This window comes from Ischnura elegans, chromosome 12 (genome assembly GCF_921293095.1).
Source record: "Ischnura elegans chromosome 12, ioIscEleg1.1, whole genome shotgun sequence".
NCBI lineage: Eukaryota > Metazoa > Arthropoda > Insecta > Odonata > Coenagrionidae > Ischnura > Ischnura elegans.
The window spans coordinates 74,296,510-74,318,547 of record NC_060257.1 but is presented as its reverse complement, the minus strand read 5'-3'; the positions used below and the strand labels follow the sequence as shown (position 1 = coordinate 74,318,547).

General features: G+C 38.7%; 1 protein-coding gene and 2 non-coding genes across 3 annotated transcripts in view; 1 reads left to right on the top strand and 2 right to left on the bottom strand.

Annotated features, from left to right (window-relative positions):
- Positions 1-22,038, bottom strand: part of LOC124169458 (zinc finger protein Gfi-1-like) — a 91,329-nt gene that overhangs the window by 29,220 nt on the left and 40,071 nt on the right. The gene's annotated exons all lie outside the window — the stretch shown is intronic.
- Positions 20,299-20,371, bottom strand: Trnas-gga. The gene has a single exon. It is a non-coding gene; the product is annotated as a tRNA-Ser (tRNA).
- Trnas-gga lies at positions 20,504-20,576 on the top strand. The gene has a single exon. It is a non-coding gene; the product is annotated as a tRNA-Ser (tRNA).

Here is a 22,038-nt window from a genome sequence, read left to right as displayed (position 1 = left end):
TCAGTATTATAATAATAATACCGCGGTCTTCAAGAATTGGTTAATGTTATTCGAAAATTAGTTTTGATCTTTGATCACTGCGATGCAAGAGCCGAGCCCTTCGCCTAGGCCAACCCTTCGACGACCGCCCGAGTTCCAGACACGGTTCCCCATCCCACCCAGGGGCTATCAGTTCTCAAATCGGAGTGTGTTGGGGTTAAGGGGGAGTTCAACCGCCCAGGGGTGGTCTGGCTAGGTCGGCTGTTCGGCAATCGCCGAGGGCCCCGAGCTCAGGGGGCCCCCACAACGCTCGCGTCTATGAAAGTTGTATTAAAAGAATGCCCAGATTACTCGAATCAAAGTTTTTTTCAATAATAAAATTCTAAATTTTCATTAGTTGCTTTACACTGCATGCAGACTCAGCGTAAAAAGATTATATAAAAAACAAATCAAAAATGTCAGAAGATAAAAGGGAACGTGATACTTTTTGAAAGGGTTATTTGTAAAGGATATTTTAGAGTTTTATTTAGATTTAAGGGCAGTTTCATGAGGCAAATTCGCTGATTAATAGATGATGGAGCCATAATATTTTATTATAATGTATAATTTGTGAAATTCTTACTTTATATTGTTTTGTTCTCGCGAAATTTTTATTCCATTTGTATAAGAGCCAGAGTAGCGTCAAAATCCATTCCCGGGGATGCAATTTCTTGAAATTTTCAGGGGGAGGACCTAGGAATTAGCCCCCTGGTTAGGAGGGCCCAGATATGAGCCCAATCCGAGGGTCCCCGATCACTCCAGACCGGCCATGCACCCACCCTTCTGAGAAAACCAGATACTTAGGAATCATTACGCCCCCAAAGTCCCCCCCACCCAACTCTCACGTTGCCTGCCGCCCGAGCAGGAGGCACAGGCGACCAACAGCACACTCCCTCCCCGCTTCGATGGATTACCAGTTATGAATGTTTAATGGGGAAAGTGGATTAAGGCACGCGACAAGGGGGTTGGGGGGCAAAAAAAATATGAGTGGAAGGGTGACGGATGCTGCGGGCTATCGGGGATATGCGCACCGCACGCTTACGAACCATTACTCGTGTGTCTGTGTGTACTGGTAAATATAGGCACCTATATTTGTGGAGCATTTTTTTAAATATTTGTCTAGACGCGGGGGTTATGTTAGCTAGGTTGGACTTCAGACGTATCCCAACCAAAATTCTCGATATGCAGGGTGTTCAAAGGGAAGAGACTACCTTCAATAAGTTAGATACGCTTTGACCACGTATCGGTATATGTATACCTGTATATACCTTCTTTGGGTTTTTTTCTGCAATGACTGTGATTTGTTAATTCTGGGATTAATTCTACCCTCACCTGTTTATGCCAATATGCCAGTTGAGTCACTGAGTGAATGAGTGAATGTAGGTGGTCTTTGCAATGATATTACCCGACAAAAACCGCTGTTATAATAATGCCTGTATTGAGTTTTGATTCTATCTGAAAACTTTTTTATCGGCATACAGCGTTGAGATCTGATCTTTGTCATATCTTTTATGTAATTTACGATGTTCGTTATAGAAATTCATGGTAAAATATACCTGTCACTAGTGTTGATTATAGCTAATGTGAAATCGAACAACAATTCGATAGTCGGCTACGATCATCGTGTTTTGATGACAATGGCCGCAGTTTGTAACCATCGATTTTTAGCTCCTAGATGGCGGGAGATTGTTGATAGTTTACTTATTTCTTATTTTTGCTTCCGAATATCTTGGCTTGATTAATTTTAACTTGGCGCTGTTTTTTTAGATAGTTGTTGATGCTCAGTTTTTCGAGAACATGTGTAGCTGTTAACGTTTTTTTAGGCTTCAATCCCAGCTAAATTAAGCTGATTTATACACTATACGTATAAATTATTACTCCAAATATTTGAATATGCAAATTATTTTTGAAAATTAATTTTTACTGCTCTTTCTCTTCTTATGAGAGCGAATTTCTATGGTGACTTAGCACAATACTGAATGATTTTTTCCGGAAGGGTATACACAGGAAATACTTATAACCAGAAAAGTTACCTAGCAGAACAATCTACATATTTATAAATTCCTATCTCTAGCTTAAATGTTTCTTCCAATCGAGTAAAGATATTAGTCTAATTGAGCATACCTTATGCGAAATAAGAAATTTTTATATATGCAATGCAAATGTAAACTTCCTTGCCGAAAGAAATTTTCCCTTCTATTTTTGCGAATCAGTTATTAATTAGCAATATTCAATACGCAAATAATGGAAAATTATTTTAATAATTTATTCATAATTAAAAAAAAGTGACATACGGGTGTGTGCCGCGTGTCGTAGAGGAGATTGCCCCGACACAACGTTTCGCGACCGACTGCTGGTCACTTCTTCAAGGGAGTTTTTAATCACCATGAGCCGAAAAAGCTTCAATCAAGAAATTCATTCATAGTTAACATAAAGCATAAAAACATGATTTCTTAAAAAAATATTTCAACAAAAGGCATTTCAGCTCGCATCATGTGCGAGTAAATATGTTTGTCTTCCACCTCTATCGACACAAGGGCAGACACCCTCAAGATAAATGAATAAACACATTCAAGGGATCAAATCGGTTGTAACCGGAAACTTTTCGCCCCCCCTGATTATTATTTCCTCCCCCAATCCTGCCACGCTACTGTTCGGGCGACCAATCCAACCCTCATCCCCCTTTTCCGGTCGTGTGCAACCCCCAACCATCCCCTTCACCCCGCACGAACCGAAAACCTCCCGCGAACCCACTTGTGGTCATGCGAGAGCACACTCTTGTTGCTTTGCCCATCGATCAGACCTCACCACATCCGCTTATAGCACACCACCAGCCCTCCGCCCATATCCAATGGACACACATTCACATTGCACTCCCCCCTACCAACTTGTCAGCCCAATTATTACACTCGTGATAGGAGCTCCAATCCCATCATCGTCATCAGATAGTTATTGTAATCAATGATGAAGATTTTTTTAAAGGAAAAACCAACTTGTCACCCCAATTATTATACTCATGATAGGAGCTCCAATCTTATCATCATCAACTGGTTGTCTGTCTTTCACTAGCTGCTCCCAAACACCAAAGTCTTCTCCATCTCTTAAGATTCCCTATAGCTTCATCCTAACTTCACCGCGTCAGTCATATTCAGTCTTATTCTTCCGCTTCTCTTTTCTCCTGTCAGTGTTCCCTCGACTCTTGTATTTAAAATACCCTTTCCCCTTAAACTATACCCTATCCAATTCCCTTTCCTATTCATTACAATTCTCCGTAATGTTCTTTCCTCCCCAACTCTTTCCAGTGCCTCCTTATTCCTCCCATCATTATCATCAGATAATTATAACATAGAGAGATTTGTTTTTCTTGACCTCAATTATTTGATGATCCAGCAAATATTGTTTTTATTACAAGCAATTATTTTTGTCCAGCGAGACAATAATCATCATTAAATAATTGAGTACAATAATCAGCGGAGAATAGACCTGAGAATGATATGCAAAATCGTTTGCAAACGTTTAGGTATATTTATTATGCCTTTTTCTTGGCTATTTATCATTTTGTTTGCATTTAATGATGTATAAAGGCACGAAATATTTTTGTAATGTTTTTAGAGTAGTAAAATAAATAAAATAAAAGAATTCAATTCTGCATAAATTAAAAAGATGAGACAAGAATTTTGACGTACCTTATTTGCACAAAGTTGTGTACCGGCTTTAACTTAGCAAGTATGATATCATAATTAAAAATAGGTATAAGTGATTTTCAAAACTTTATTTATTATTTAATAAATTCAAATTGATGGTAACTAGCTTCGTCTCTTTCAACTGTTCATCTAAATCCACACACTACCCCGCATTATATGAGTCTTTTATGTTCCATTGGACCTGTTATGACACCGGCCGTCAAAAACTAATGGAATGCTGTAAGGAATTCCGCATAACATTTATTACAGTACTAAGATGCATGGGCGTACCCGGCGAGGGGCAGCAGAGGGCAGCTGCCACCCCAGAAGCAAAAGCAAATTAAGTTCAAAACGAAAGTATTTTTTTTAATATTCAAGACAAGTGATATTAGTGTAAACAAGTAATTAAAATAAGAATATTTTATTTTCGTGTTAATAATTTCAAATACTATAAAAGCGCTGTTAGGATTTTATTAAAATTATGGTTTCCTTAACCTTTCATATGTTACCACTTGAACGAACAAGGCTTACACCCCTCTAATTTTTATCCTGGATACGCCCTTGCTTAGTTGTCCGGGGAAAAACGTACTCCAATAACTATCCGTTCAGAAAAATATCTCTCTTAAAATATCGTTTATTTCGGAATTGGATATATAGTGGAATTCTAATATGATTTTCTCCTTGTCCCTTTGAAAGATATCCGTTCAATAGTTGAATGCATCAATTGTAATTAGGACTTGATTTAAAGTAGCTGGAATTCATTTCGAATCCTTCAATTTCCATCCTTCCTCTAACCTCCATGTCTCTCAGGACTCGTGTGCTCGAGTTTCCTCACACGGAGAGCTTCTGCGCTCCTAGTGGCGACTCTCCTAACTTCCTCAGGACCTGCCTTGGGTGAGTGATATTGCAGCGCCACGCGCGGTGATGGGAAGAAAATAACTGTGCAAAGTCACGCGCCGCGATTCGTCTTGTTCAATTCAAGATTTGGTTGCACCCATTTTGACTGAATCTGTGTCCATTATAATAAAATAATGATGTCTTAATGTCTAGGTTATCTTCTAAACCCTGAAATACTCTCAATATTTATGACCGTGATGCATTTTTTTCTTGATTCTTTCATGAAAATTAGTCAGGCTTGAGGAATTTTATATATTTTCCCGTCTTCATAGTGATAGATATCTCGTATAAAGAATTAATTTATCATTCAAATTTCGTTCGTTATCAAATCTTCCTTCAATTCACTTAATATTATCAATTTTACATGAATTGCCAGGAGAAAAAATTCCCCTGGACTGTGAATCGAACCACGGATCATTTGCGTTCAGGGCCACTGCGCAGACCACTACGGTATCCAGGATCCTGAATTCCCATGGCAATTGTACCGAGGCTCATAGTCAGGCTAAGGGGCATTATCTCTCAAGGTAACTGATGTATATTTCACCGCCGTTCACCGTATATTTTAACGTGGTAGGCTTTGAAATATATAACATGATCAAATTTGCCGTAAGTTGTAGATATTAAATAGTTCTCAGTGTAATTTCTTGACTGATTGGTCCCTTTGCGAAAAACAGAAGTATATATAAATCGAAATAATGATGAAAATAGCGTAAATACGTTGCATGTAGGAATGATTTAGATACAGAAGATAAAGGTGGGTTTAATCATGTAATGACCTCCAAAATGGATGCTTTTGTGAATGAATAGTTCGTAAGACCATCTATTGGCATATTTTTTCCTTTTTGGAGTTGAAAATAGTATTGGTTCGATTTCGTAAATTCTTAGAAGTGCACAAATATTCTGTCACGCTGACTGGTAGACCATTTTTTTTTGCCCAAACCATCGGATTGGAAGTCCCAAGTAATTTTGGCTCTAACCTCAGGGAAATCAATAAGAGTTTTCAATAAAATACTTTTCTGCACTCCAAAATATTCTAAATTTGTTGATTCTCAACTAACATTGTTCTGCCAAGTTATCCACTCATTTTAAAATTGAAGGTTCTAAATTTTTCCACAGTTATTTTAATTCGTATTATACGTCGAACTTCCATTATATCACCCCTGAATAGCTTAAATTCATTTGCCAATTTCTTTTAGCAATAGAGAAATGAGTAATTTTTAATACTTGCCGCATGAGTAAATTCATGAGTAAATGTTTTTTTTTGATAAAGAATGAATGAATTAAATGTACTACACATTTGTTTTGATTCAAAACGCGAAGTCAGAGCTCCAATATAAAACGAAAACTCTGCAAAACACTCCAAATAGCACTGAGTGAGGCTCTAAAATCATGCGCTTTTACGGCGCAGTAAAGCTGTCGCTCTTTCCATAACGCAAGGTTCGCGGGGATAAATCAGTCTGGAGCGGTATAAAGCACTCATCCGTGTGTTGCTTGCGGAAATTGTCTTTCCTTACGATTCCGGAGAAGAGAATCAAGCATGCAGGGCCTGCCGTAAAAATTTGCCGTGTTATACTACCCTCCCGCCATCTGGTTTTGCGTGCTAAAGTTGGTCAGTTCGATATGATTGTCGAGAGTTAATGGCAATATATTCCACTTTTTTAATTAAAAATCCATCTCAATTTCTTGATGAGTGTTGCATATTTTTCTCGGGCATCGGCGCTAGGCTTGAGTTCTTTGGCTATATTTATGAGTGAAAAAAGTATTTTAGAAATCGATAAATTAATATGTTGGGCTCTAGGATATTTATATTGAAAATATGTGCCATTTTGAGCGAATTGACTGTGGTTTAAACGTAGTTAAAAAGGTAATATTTAAATGTTACTTTTCCTAATCAAACATTATGACATGTCCATGCAAAATAAGAGAGGAACAAGAACTTAACAAGTATTACCAAGTGTCTAGAGTAATTGAGGACTTCAATATATGCCAAGCGGAATTTCGTTACAACTTTTCTGTTTTATTTGCTACCTGCTGGTTTTCTAACAGGCACCACCACGCGCCCGTTTATATGATTTTCGGGTTAGTACGTAAAAAAATGGACTCTAATGATTAGTAAATCTTTTCTTGTTCCTTTAAATTTGCTGAGTCTTCGGAGGAATAGCTGAAGTAAGGGAAAAGTCAGGGAAGTTGAAAACGTGAGTTTGGTACGAAATCTGGCACTTTAATGGAAGAAAACACTTTAAGGGATTATTTCACTCTTTCTGAATACACCCCAGCCTAAATCAAGAGAAGTTCGGATGATAAAATAAAAAATTCCAATTTCAAATACAGAAAGTTTTTCACTGAGCAGGCAGGAAGATATTTATAGCCTGTCAAACTAAAGGTCTCGCGTTCCAGTACTACCTTGGTAGGCTACCCTTATCTAGGGCATGGATTTTCGGGTACGTTTAATCGTTAAATGTTGTAAAAACCCCTATGTAATGGCTTAATAGTGATGATTTAAGTGGCTTGGCGAAAAAAGAAAGAAAATTGAGTGTTTCCTTTGGTAAATGGGAAGAAGGGGGAAATGAAAGAGAATCTGAGTGGAGAAAGGTGGGAATATAAGAAAGGAGAAAAAGCGGGCAAAGATGAGGATGATGGCGGAATCGCTACCGCTCCCTGCCTCCTTGAGAAAAATCTGATTATTTTCCCGCAGGAAGCGACGCGGGGCCATTCAGGGTTAGAAAAAAATGAAGAAGAAGAAAGAAGAAACTCATATTCAAAACCACTTCGCCGTAAAAGTCATCTTCCATTTGGGGAAGCACTTCACACTTTGGTTATTCCAGCTAAAAGAGATGCTTCTCCACCCACAATACCCCCAAACTCCCCCCAGAAATTGCAGGCCACCTCACCCCACCCCACGATTCAAAAAACCCTTATGCCCCCACTCTCGGGGGCCCTTAAAATAAGGGCGTGGGGGTGTGAAAGAAATAAGATGGGGCTTGGTGTTAGGTCTTCTTAAAGTCAACCCCATCCCACTCGGGCAATCTGTTCCATCAAGACCCCTGCTATACCCTTAGTTCTTTTCCCATACCACCGCTTTTACCGTCACGTCTCGGGGAAAAAATAATGGCTCCGCCATCAGCGATGGTTATGTTGAGAGTGTGGGGTAGGAAGGAGAAAAGCGAAATAAGAGTGCTATTGGATGAGGTTCCGTCAGGAGATGGGGATTAAGGTTACCGTCAGGGAAGTAGGGGTGGAGTTCGCAAGTTGGGGGGGTAACTGTAGTGGTTGGAATAGGAGGGGAGGGTTTGGAAGGAGGTATAGCGCTGTTGTGGGTGGGGTGCCGGTTGGAGATGCTTATCTCAGCCCAACAGATGTGACGAAGTTAGCATTGCGGGGGGTTTCTTCGGTGAGGGAGTCATCCCTGCGATAATGATTCGGTCAGGGCTCATACCGGTCAGGAGACTGAGGTTATGGTCAGTGAAAAACTCTAGGAGCTGGTTTTATGATGTCTAATGTTTCATAATGGTTCATTTGCGAAATTGAGAAGTTGCGGCAACTTTAAATAACCTGGCATTTTCTAAGTAATATTGATTTATCCGATTTTTTCAATATTCCTTAAAATTTTTAGGGTCATATTATTGCTGTTGAATTTGTTTCTGAAGTCGAAATTTTAAATATATCGGTGGCGGGGGGGTAACGTTCTCGCCTGCCAAACAAGAGGTCGCGGGTTCGAGTCCCGCCTGGGTAGGTTTCCCCGGTCCAGGGCATGGTCGTTTGTCTACGTTTACTTGTTACATTTGTTGAACACCCCGGTGTAAAATGGCCAATAAGAGCTGTATCCGGTGGTTTGAGAATAATATAAAAAGTAAAATCAAATAAAAATAAATATTATGCTTGTAATACGCCACTGAGCAGTATAGAAGGAACCTTCTGATAAGCCTTACTGCCTAGACGGACCAAATTGTACATGTAAGGCAAGGCAATCATTATTATTATCAAAAAATATTTTGCAGACAGAAAATAATAGTCCATGAATCATTCCATTAAACTTAGTGAGCTCTTGCTTCTCTCTATCTTAAATGTTAGGGAAAAGCTCTATGGGCCGGTTTCTGATGTCTAATTGATTATTCCGTAGAACGAAAATGATTTTCTGTGAATTATTCCATTCATGATCATGAATTAAACTTATCGCTTTTCGGAATCTCTTTGCTTTACCATAACTTGAGAAATAAAGTTACCATCAAGGAAAAACTATGGGCTGGTTTTAAAATGTATTGTAAAAATCTTTCGTAGAATGTAAACGATACTAAATGAATAATTCTATTTTATATCATCTGTTAAAAATAACTTTACCCAAAAGTTTTTCGCTTTTCAATTCCTTAAATGTCAGGGAATAGTATTATGTTCAGGGAAAAACTCTTAGAGCCGGATTTTTTTATATTTGGTTTATATGTTTCAGAGAATGAAATATTCAACGAATTATTCCATTTAACGTTATGAGTTAAGCTTAACCTTATTCGGAAGTACTTTGCTTTTCCATACCTTTATTTAACTTGGAATTTTTCTCAGATAAAAATATGCAACCACATGAAGATATCACTTGTATTCTTTTTCTTACAAATAGGAAGGTATTTGGAAGGTTTTGTTACTTAGGAGTGAACGGACGGAGAAAAAAGTATTTTTCATAAGAGGTTAGGATTCCCTAGAACATGCGTCACTTCATTGAACTAATTGAAAATTTACCCTTTGGCATTAATTCCAACAAGTCAAATATTTTCATAACAAGCCAGTATTCAGTAAAACATTAGTTTATCTTTCACTCCATTGAACTTGGCCCATCTTTTCAAACGGAAACCCAGCCTTGGGCAGCTATTTTTTTTACTCACGCCCCCCCTACTGCATAACGCGTCGCGTCGACTGCGTGTTCGCCCCCTGCAGGGATATGGGGGCATAAAACATCACAGTGTGCCCCGAGAATAATTCCTGTAATGGAGATAATTGGTGGGGTTGATTATCCGGCGAGAGTGTGCTGAGAGAGGGGGAATGGGGTTTGGTTCTTGGAGGAGATAGAAGTTTGGTGCTTGAGATATGCATGGTTGCTTGCCGGGGATGTAGGGTGATGTATTAAGGTATAAGCAATGTCGATGGACGATATTGGCTTTGTATTTTCAATGCCTTAGCATATCGCTGGACTCCGATGTCGATGATTGACAGAAACAATTGTTATCTATTCTGTTTGTTCAGTTCGGAAAATGCAGCGTAGGTAACATTTTCTGCTCGAAGTTACAATCCACCGACAGGGACTGTTTACAAGATAATTAGAGGGAAAACGTTGTCGTCCCGATCTTATATAGGAATCGTAATCTCATTGTTGGCCGGATTTGAATTTTTTCCCACGGAAGGCGATAGCCGTTGGTCATCAGATTGGGCCAGGAGCCCTTTCCACATGCGGCTGAAGTTACATCCATCCTCCCTATTGAATTTATTTGGCCATTTCGCTATTTCGGTGGCTTCGTGTATAAGGCGTGGATGGTATTCAGACAAAATCTTCAGAGAATACAAAGAAAAACTTGTCGACACTTGTCATTGTTCAACTGCAGTCGTTTATTTTTGATTACCCTCAGTGGCTATTGACCATTGACGCTCAGAAATAGCAATCGATTTTCGAAATTAAATGCTGATTTAAGATGGCCACAAGTCAGCGATTGTTAAAGATTGCCAAAAGGAAGCGATGCCCTGACTACTTATAAATACGTATTGAATTTTAAACACTTTCATGTTCCATTATTTAACGTACTGTTAAATAATATGACTATGATTTTTTTTCTTGAGCCTTAGTTAGTCATCGAGGGTCTATAACGATGTAGTGAATATTTAAAATTGTGCTATCTTGAATTTCAGCCGCTGTCATGTACAATTATTAAACGTATTGATAACTCTTTGTTTAAGTTTCTTGCGCCTTCTTTCGTCATTGCTCAAATCATTTTGCGAGGAATATTAGCTATGAAGGAAACATTTTGACCACTCTGTGATTATCAACTGTGACCTGTCATGATGTTACCAACTTAATAATTTTTTCCCGATTATGAAATAATCCCACCGCCAAATATTTTTCATTAACTCAGCACAGTTGAGCCTGGTAGAAGGTGCGCATTGCGTAATCCAGGAAAAAAAAGGAACAGGGAACGTAATTGGGGTTTGCCACTCCTTTTGTATTTTTTTTCCCCTGGGTTCCTGCTTTCCGGCGCAATCGATTCAAATGAAAGCTTTAGCCGCAGAGACCGAGGCGAGCTTTGAGATTGGAGTGCGGCGGAAGAGTGGTAGAAGCAGAAGGCTATATATGTATGGAGTTGGGAGGATTTAAAGGCAATGTGAATGCAACGAAAATACGCTAAGTCAAAATTTTCCGGAGATATATCGTGGAACAGCATATAGAAATATTAAAAAACAAATAAATTCATAGAGAAGTAAAGAAAGGTATGGGAGCATGTAATGGAAAAAGGACGGGGACAACGGTGCTGTGGTAGATGGAAAAAGCCAGAAATCATAGGGTAAAATAGCGTCCTTTTGACTCTACCAGTTGCGCTACTAGGCTGCTTACATTTTCTATGATTTCGGCGGGGTTTTATACACAGAAAACTCCCTTTGCCATGGCCCACAAGAGTAACCAATAGATGGCACTGGGGCAGCTCACCAACAGAAGAAATGGACGAGGACACAAGGATGAAAGGAAATATACACACACTCACGATATAGTACTGCCTACTACCTTCTTAACAGCTTACAACACGTATTTTAATTGCCTTGCAATCATCATTCGGTACTTGATGCCTTACAGTCATCATCAGTACCTGATTTTTAGGCATTAATTACCTGATTTTATTTAATAGTTTACAACACGTATTACGATTGCCTTGCAATCATCATCAGGAAAACAATCAGGTACTGATGATTATTGTAAGGCATCAAGTACATGATTCTGATCGAAAGCCAATCAAAATACGTGTTTTAAACTGTTGAATAAAATTAGTGGGCAGTGCGATATTTTTGTTTACATTTGAAAAAATGCATGACGGATAAATGAAATAACGGAGAGAGATATAAAAAAATATTTGATAAGCGCGAAAATGATTCCATATTTTTCCTGTCCTGTGGAAAGCATTTGATCACTTCTAAACTATTCATTTATGATTTCACAAATATTTGATCATGGTTTTATGCAGCCACTATTAAAATGACTAATTTCTTAAAAGCTCAAAGAAATGGATAAAACCTTTGAGGAATAAAAAATGTAGATAAACTACCAGTTATGGAAATATTGGAGAGATAAATAGTTAATTCTTGATTGTTTAGGGTAAATATGTGTTGATGAGATTTGGCATATATCACAGTTTCCTTGATCAGTGCAAATGTGAAAATAAATATTTTAAATTTTATAGAATAAGTTATGCAGGAAGTTAAATTGAAAATTCTGGAAATTGCTGCAACCGCCCTTTTATGTAGTTTAAATATTCTAACATTGAAATAAGATTGCATCTATCACTGGCATTAATTAGATGAGAAATAGCTCGTGGAGATGAGTCATATCTATATTCGCCTGCGTGGTTGTGTGAATGGAAAAGAAATAAGAGCTTTATGGGTCTGAGAGTGGCGCGCAAATTGAGAGGAAGGGTGGAGGCAGAGTAGCCTAGCGGTTGGGAATCACACTAATAGAATTATTCCAGCCGTACGCGCGACACTTAGGGTGTGGGTAGAGATCCCAGGCGTCTGCCGCAAAGGGAACTTCTCTAAGGGTCACCGAGGGTGAGATTCTGGGAGTTATAAAAAAAGAGAGCCTTGGAAAAGGAAAAGTTTTCAATCCAAGGGGGAAAAAAACTCTGGTTTTCCCGAATTGTATCGTTCTGTGTTCTCCACTTTGCTCACACTTAATGATGAGGTAGTGAGACTTGAATTGTATTTATTGTGCAATCTTTTAGTGAGCGTACATAAGCATAATATCAGTGAGATTATGTAAGGGATTGTGGTGTGAGGAAACTTGAATGGGAATACCTTGTTGGCTAAATTGGCATTGGCTTGGTAAAAATATATTTTTTTGCAGTATGTCGCCCTGTTCTCATGATTATTTCTGCGTTCTTCACTTTGCTCAAATTTAGAATACAATTACATTTTTCCCTCATCTTATTGAGAAACAGATTTACAGTGATATCATGCTGCATTATATATGTGTTTGATATTGAGTGAATGTCTTGCTAGCTTGTAGTTATACAATAGCATGATTTAACGCAAGCAAATTAAGTTACTTTTGAATATAATTGCCAATTATATGAAATTGTAAGCACATTATATTTAAGTTTACCTTTCAGGGTTTTACAAGAGAGTTTTCATCATAATAGTCCCACCCAAATGAATTGAGTGTACGTAAAATAGGTACTTTATTTTGCTCGAATAGCTTTTTTATCCTTAGAATGCATTGCTGAAAGGAACTTAACGGCTCGACATATCCTATTAACCGCTGGGGAACTACTCAAAGCTTCAGTAAAAGCTACATACTTAAAAAAAATCGACATTACTCAAATTAAATTACAATGCAGTTATAAAATAAATTACTTCTATCTTTTCTTTGAAAGTTATTCCAACTCTTTGCTGTTGAAATTGTTATTTATGATCATTTTGAAGTTATTTATTTGGTGTCTGAAATGGAATGGAAATGGTATAAAAATTTTATGTGCCGTGTATTGCTAATAATACCGTACGTGGTAGTGCATATTTTCTGATGCTTACGAATGAATATTCTTGAATGTATGCCAAAAATGGATGCCTGAAATCACGTAGTTGTTTTTATCATTACGGTTTTTTTTAAGTTCGGTAGGTTTAGTTAGAAAATTTTACGAATTGTCCATACCTGTTCATTCGTCACGTTAAAGTTCCTCCTCCTGAGCGTTGTATATATCTCATTTCATTTTTTGCGTCTGTTGTCTTTCTCTTTCTACCTTTCTCACTCATAATCCTTGCATAAATTAGTTATAACGGTTTCGCCAGGTTTCGGTGGTTATATATTAACTACACCTCTTAAGAGAGATCTCATTGCCGGGATGAATGAATTTTTTTGAAACGTCAAATCACGCAGAATACTCAACACGACATTTAATACTCATTCCGTGAGGTTTTCTAATTCGTTCTTTATTTTTGAATTCCATGAATCACTCTCGGAAATAAATGTCCATTTCTGGGGGAGTCTCTCTTGATTCAGTCAGCGGAACGACCCTCTCATTAGATACTTTTCTGAATGAGAGAGAAAAGTAATTTGTGCTGTGACTTGCTGTGACGCAGACGACACCGGCATCGCCTTTCAACCCATTAAAACCGGCAAGGGGTCATCTGGTTGCGTGGTCTGCTGGCAGACTTTGAAAAGAGATCTTGCGTGAGACCAGTGGCGGTCAGAGATGGCGTCAGAAAAAGGTAGAGTTGGTTGCACGGGGGAGTAGATGGAAAGATATTCACAGAGTAGCCTGAAGGAGAGGACGTCATCCACTCTCGGAGGGAAAAATTAGGAAGAGTTAGCTCAGATCGAAATCTGAGGGTAATACGAGGAAATGAGAGTGGATATAAATTTTTAAAAAACTTTTGCGGTCCACGTTCGTCAATATTTTTGTCTTTTGGGATGACCCGTGTCAAGATTTTAACACTTACCGTGCTGATCTTAGCGTTGTAGATCTGTACCCCAGCGCTGGCCATTTTCAATGCTTTATTACTGTTATTTACTTTATGATGTTATTTAATTTATATGATTAATTACTTTATACTGTTATTTCTAAACAGCCGGCCTTTGATACGAAGAATAGTTGTTTGGAATCATTTTAAAGAATGAATTTTGTTTTTATTTTTTTCATTTGATTTTTTAGAGGTTGGTACCACTTTGTTAAAATATGGTATACTACCATTTTTCAAAAGGATGCGTAATATCTAGCCCGTAGCGAAAAGCGAAGGATTTCACGTGGCGTATTATTACGATCGTACCACGCAAAGTGATAAAATGGCAAACGTTTCTTCTCCTATGCGAGAGAACGTATCAGCGCTAATGATTGTTTCACCTATATTTATGCATCAGTTTTTAGGTGATGGCTGCTGGATGAGAGTGTAGCAGATGTGTTTCTCTCTTTCCTTGGAAGCCGTGTTTCGCTTATATTCTGTCCGTTGTCTCTATAAAAGTTGTTCCTACGCTTTTTAATTTCCAAGCCTTACCGAAAGATTCTCGTTTCGATGTTTTTCTCTGGTGAGAATTTTCGTGTCGTTTCCATAGATGGTGTGGCCTTGTGTGGCATGTCTGGGGACCACTATTGCTCAGCGAACCAACGTCTTGTAGAAAGTTCTCCTCGCCTGTGCTATTTTACGGACAATTTGTTTCTTGATGCATCCAGTGTTAGTAATTTGGCTTCCTAGGTAAAAAGACTATTTCCTCTCTTCTTTTTTTCTATTATATCATTCATCAGTGAGACGGCCTGTGTTAGAAATTAGAATACACAACTAAATGCGACGTTCAAATTGATTCACATGGCCATCAGAGAATATCTTCCACGTGTAAGTTGTTCAAAATGAATTTTAAAGTTAGTCTAGTCTTCAAATCAATACTTTGCAAGGTTAACTTCGTGGAATGGTGACATGATAGAATCAAAAATCAACTTTGTCACATTGTCATTATCAAGAGGTAGATGACCTTTTTTGCTCTCCATCATCATGATACTTATAACTTTTTCGGGTCTAAATCCTACGACCTTAGGATTGGCCATCGATAATAGCCATAAATACTGATCTGATTTCGTACCATATGAGCACTTCTAGCATATCTATGATAATAGGAGATGCTGATATAGTTAGCTGGTCTAGGTTGTTAAAGAGAAGGTTTTTTTAACTTTGATAATGACCTGAAAAATCAAAACCGGTAGATTAGTAAACAAATACTGTGAGTTACATAAAAATATTATTTTTGAATCTATCAAGTCTAGCCGATGCTTTTATGTCATCCCAAGCAGTGACGTAGTCGTAGCAAGCGTTGGGAACGAAGAATGAGATTGGAGAATCGTTGATTTTCGTCGAGGATGAAAAAAAAATGCTCGCTAAAACGAAGCGAGGGTAGACGCGCGGCTTCGGCGAAGGTTTTTGAAGTGAGAGAGATTTATGGTGAAGGGCAGACGGAAGCATTTAGGGAAAATGGAAAACGAGGAAAAAAAAATTCGAGAGGATAAAACAAGCTCGGGGCGAAAATTGGGAAGAACTTGATTGGATTGGAGGGAGGGGAGGGGGTTGAAGGGGAATGAGTGAGGAGGGGAGGGGATTTATACACTCGAACCGTCCGTTGTGATCAACGAGGAAGTTTTGGTGCGGATGAAAGGAATGGAATGACTTCTTGAGCTTGAATTTCATGGGTGGGATAGACAAGGAAGATATAATTGTGAAGAACATCTTTTCCGGCGTAGCACGTGGGCACTAAATATTTCTCGGGCTTCTGCTTGGGTTAAAAACTCCATTATCATCAACGCTTCAAAAAGTTTCATTTTCAGACAGCCCTGAAGACCGAAAAACATTCAATAAACAATGTACTCATATTATACTACTAATTAACTGAGTGTCCAGCTCCAGTCAGACTGTCTTGATGGTCGAAAATCATTCAATAAGCAATGTACTCGCATTATCAAGAGCAAATCCAAGATTATTGTCTTATTGTGATAAGTGTGACTGTAGCTGAGCAATCAGTTATTTAGTAGTATAATACGCATATGCGTTTTTAAGGGGTACGGGGGCACGTGACAATCCAGATGCTCAAAAAATAGATAAGATTTTTAAAACGGTTATCATTATGTTCTTTCTGCTGTATGCACTATGGAGCTTCGGTCATTTTATTTCATATTAATGACTTCCATATTAAAATAAAGAGATAATTTCGTATAGTAATTGTTGTATGTTGTTTTTAATCTTAAATATCAGAAAACTGTTTTCCTGCCAGACTTTTTTGACCCCCCAGAAAACAATCCTGGATTTGCCCTTGATGACATGAGTACATTGTTTATTGAATGTTTTCCGGTCTTCAGGGCAGTCTGACTGGAGCTAGACACTCAGTTAATTAGTAGTATAATCCAGTAAAATGTTTATTGAATGTTTATCGGGTTTCCATTCGGGTTAAAAACTCCATCGTTGCCAACGTTTCGAAGAACACCAACGTTTCGACGTCAGCGTTGCTCATCGTCTTCAGGGCAGTCTGATGCAGGGATAGAGACTACAGAGTTTGCATACGCTTGCCCAGGGGTCAAGCCGGATGGGATATGGTGGATGAGCCTAATGATTGGGTTCCATAATTGGCTTAGGTGGAACTCTTTACACCGGTTAAAAATTTTTCTTTTTTCCGGCAGGATCTCGATTGATTCTTTCACCATCCCAAAAGCCTTGGGCGATGGGCCTGCCAGCTATACCAGCATCTCCTATCACTATGGTAAATAGGCTAAACTCGCACATATTACATGAAATCAAAACTGTATTTAAACCCAGGACCTCTCGATCAGCAGCCAAGCCATATACCCATCAGGCTACCGCGTTACCTTTCAAAACTCACACAGACAATACTAATGTGCTCTAATTGACAGCAACGGTTTTTAGCTCCTTTTCATAGATGTTGAACAGAATTGCCTCTATCGCCATTTAAAGACCTGATGGAGAATGTAATATGCTCATACCATTAGCGCAATTCCCTTCATTTGCGCAAAAATGATCCCGTGATTATTTTGAGAGGATAAAGGCTTCGGCCTCGCTGGCGGCAGGTTACAGTTCAAACCTGATAACCCTAAGATCGTGGGTTCGAGTCCCGCCTGGGTAAGTTTCCCCTATCCATGCCATGGATATTTGTGATGCATCATTGGTATTTGTTGTAGCCCCCCGCTGTATACGGGGTTATAAAGTTGAATAAAAAAAAGTATGTGGAGAGATAAAGCTTCCATGAATAGGATAGTTTTGCATAATTCTTCTAGAACGGAGTTAGTGTGAGAAATGTGATTTTGGGAATACAAAAGGGAAGAAATAAGAAAGAGGGGAAGTAGGAAAGACGTGTGGAAGATGGTTTGAAGAGTGGAGAAGGATAGAGGTGATAGAATGCAAATTAAATTAACTCCTGGAGAGAAGAACGGTGAGGGATCCGATCCGAGGGGTTTGGAGATGCCGAGATAGAATTATGGGGGGCTTTCGGTGTGAAATGCATGATTAAAAATAAAAGTGAAAAAGAATATAAAAGGGCGCGATTGTGGTTCAGACACCCGGAGCTTTATCTTTTCTAGTGTGCGGGAGGCATGAATGGTAGGATGAGGTTTGGGGATGATTTTGGGCGTGGGTTTGGTTGAGGGTACGGGTTCCGTTGAGAAGCGTAGGGTTCTATTACCCTGACAACTATACCTCTCCTCATTGACTTATAATCCATAATATCATTAGTAATAATCAGTAGCTATGGAAATATTGGCCTGCTAATGAGTTTTTCACCTTAAATTTAAAATTATTACCATACCAATGAACGATTTTGTGAAAAATAATTATTAATGCAACTAAGATTCATATTTCTGTTTTTCTGATCACAACGTTCTCACCAATAGTTCAGAGATGAATTTGGTATTACATATTAAGAGATAAAACTAAAAAAGTCGCCGTATTTGATTGTTAATAGAAGTATAGTATGAAAAATAATATAAAGTATAGCCAGGTAGACTTCCTTTTTGCTAATGCTTTTTTCACCTTAAATTGAAAAATGTTACGATATGAATGAACAATTTTGTGGAAAATAGTTGTTAGTGGAATTTAGATTCGAATTTTTATTTTTCAGATAACAACTTTTTCACTGCTACTTCAGAGATGAATTCGGTATTATCATTTAAGAGATAAAACTAAAAAAAATCGCCGTATTTGGTTGTTAATGGAAGAATAGTATGAAAAATAATATAAAATATGCCCAGTTAGACTTAGAAGATCTTAATCCACATCAACATTTACATACTTCCCCTCAAGTCGCCTCATTAGGCGTGTGGCGGGGGATGTTAGGAGACCAGCCGTTTACATTTAAAATGGAAAGTTTCGCATAGCATTTATTAAAGTCCTTCATCGTGTGGGGGAAAAACAAATGGACATAACTATCCGTTCGGAAATACATTTATCTTATTTTACCGTATCAGTCGGGAAGGAAATGTAGTGGGGTTATAATATATTGCTCACCGTGTATCTCCGGAAGATATTTATGCCCAATTGCACAATCTGAGCAATCTAAGCCAAGCGCGCAGCCTGCGAGTCTCCAACCGCTCCCAGTCTTATTCTCTCAAAATCTTTATAACGCTTCCTATACGCCCTATATATAAGCCCTATATAATGGATTTCAATGATTTACCCGAGCTTTGTGGCTTAAATTAAGTATATGATGATTTGGCTTTAAGCTTTATCAAAAATGAAATTCTGCTAATTAGGATGACTTTCATTCACTTTGTGAATGAATTAATAATAAATGATATAATGAACATTAGTTACTCATGATGTTACCAACCCTCCTCTGCCTCTATAATGGGCGATGGCTATCTAGTCAGCCCTAGAAGAATACCGCAGCGGGCGCTTCCAACTGCCCCCACAATCTACGCCGTCGCGTCGCCGGGAACAGAGGCGAGGTTATTATGACGTCGGGGGGCGAGGGTACTAGAGTAATCAAAGCTCCGCCCTGCCCCCCCACCCCGAATATTCCTTCCACCCCTCCCCCATGCCACAGTTAAAACAGAAGCCACCGCCCTGCTGCCGCTACGCCCTTAGTCGGCCGACGACTCTGTACGAATTTAGGGGGGTGGCGGAGAGGGGTGTTTTAAGTAGACTGGGGGTGTGAAGTGGGGCTCTCCGTTAGTAGTATCTAGGGGAGGACTGCTCCCTTTGAAGGGGGGCAGGGGAGTGGTCGAGAGTGCGCAAGTGCGGAATGAATGCCAAGTCCTATTGGCCAAGTAAGCCGTGAGATTTGATTGTAATTTGAAAGCCCAAGAGTTGAAATGTTTGGGAGGGCGATTGTCAAGAGGGTTTTTTTGGCACGATATTCTCGATTTTCTCCGTCGGTCCGTAAACGGAGTCGTTATTATTTCTTTATTATGTTGTTTTTATGTTGATCATATTTTTATGACTTTTTCCCTCTGTGGTAACTATGGGTTCAAGCTGAGCTGCTTAAAAATCTTAGAACTTATCAAATTTTAATTTTCACCATTAACTTCTGACTATGAAAATGTGGCTGATATAAATATAGATATTCGGCACGGAAAATCATTTTTTACATCAGTTTTGAAGTTAGAAGGAAGTACTTATTATTATTCCATTGAAATAAAAATAGCCTAGGATTTACTCAATCTTACATGGAAAAAATGTATAGTAATAACTTTGCTATATTTCATTTCACTCTTTCTGTACATTTTGATCTTCAATTCCATCTCCCACGTATTGAAAATTCAAGGAAACTTTGGTTCACAGCTGTTGGTGAGGTTATAAATATATATAAATGAGCGTTAGTTTATTTAGCATCTCTGAAAAATCAATGTATTTTGAAAACTCTTTCATTTCCTTCATAGAATCTATTCGATCTAACTCTAAATAATAAATAGAATGTGTAATATTTCAAACCCTGCCGCGTGAACGGCGGTGAAATATAGAATTGCCATGAGAAAAAATTACCCTGGACCGGGAATCGAACCACGGACCTTTGGCTTTCCGGGCCAATGCGCAGACCACTACGCTATCCAGGTTCCTTAATTCCCATGGCAATTATACCGAGGCTCATGGCACTAGATGTTAGGCCCTCGCGGTCCATCAAGGATGGCAACGCGAGTGTAATCTAGTGCCATGAGCCTCGGTATAATTGCCATGGGAATTAAGGAACCTGGATAGCGTAGTGGTCTGCGCATTGGCCCGGAAAGCCAAAGGTCCGTGGTTCGATTCCCGGTCCAGGGGAATTTTTTCTCATGGCAATTCTATAATAAATAGAATGTATTTACTTTTTGAAATACTTGGATTTTTCAGACGTACTAAATAAAATAACGCGCATTTGTACACATTTATAACCACAGCAACCGTTGTGAACTAAAGGATCCAAGATTTTTCAAGTCGTGGGATATGGAAGATAAAAATTTACAGACAGAGGTAAATGCTTTTTTTGCTATAATAGTTTTTCTGTATACGATTGATTAAATCCTTAGCCGTTTTTATTTCAATGGAATAAAAAAATATTTCTTTCTAGATGGGAGATGGCATGGCTTAATTTAGGTTTGAAATATCTCGGGTACTTGAGTCAATTACTAAAAAATATACACCTGCGAATTTTATAGGCCTAAATGAAGTAAGATAACCTTTTTTGGTGGTCAGTAAGAGTAAATAACATGTAGTACTTAAGTAAGGAGTTTGCAGTTGACTGATGGCTATGATCAATGGTATTCTTGTGTTACGAGCAAGTTATAAAGACCGTTAAATTTATTTAAAGCCCATTTCAATCGTTGTCCCACCTTGATATAAAATTATGCTTACACTTGAAACTCATAGAACCATTAATAATATTTTCATATAAATACCATATGTACATTGACAATGGATGAAGACAATTCTGAATTCTGAACACCCGTTTGTAACTGGTTTACCCTCAGAGGTTTTTCTTGGCCATCATGACTACATGCTCTCCACTTAAAATTACTAGAACACTCCATGTTTTTAAAATCATGTGATGAGAACTTCACATAAATGAGCGATTCTTTAACGCCTCGGAGATCAATGAATTTCTTTGCTACCTTTTTTTTTTACAAAATCCCCGCTCGAAGCCGGCCCCGGGTAACTCAATTATGGCATTAAATGCTAAATTTTTCATCCAAGATTTGCTCGTCAAATATTCGCCACGTTTCACGCTGGGGATAATTACCCTTGATTTTTCAAGCAGATAAGCGATTTCGGAGAAATAGTGGGGAGGTAGAGTGGACCTAAAAAGCTTTGAAAAAAATGAAGATCAAACCGACAGGGTATGATTTTTTTTGAGCGCGTGTTTCATGTGGACACACAGGAATGAGGTACGGGACGGGGAAGCTGGTTGGGAGTGTGCCGGCTTGTCATGAAAAATTTAGCCAGGGTTGATTGATTGAGTTGGGGTGGATGGCGATTCGAGTTATTTCTCGCGGGTATCAGGTTTCGCTCGAAAAAGAATCTCCCCCCGGCCCAGCGCGCATTAAAAAAATCACCCGAGCAGGGTGGCATGTGCACCCTGGAGTTGCGACTGAATTACCCCCTCTCATATACGTGTGTGTATATGTATGGGGAGCTCCCTTTGCTAATGCCATCCGGCCAAATCCGGTTATGAGGCATGCGGTGGTCACGTGCCGGTTGGGCAAAGGGGGAGGGGGGTCACGGCGTGGCGGTCGAATTGGCCACTCGA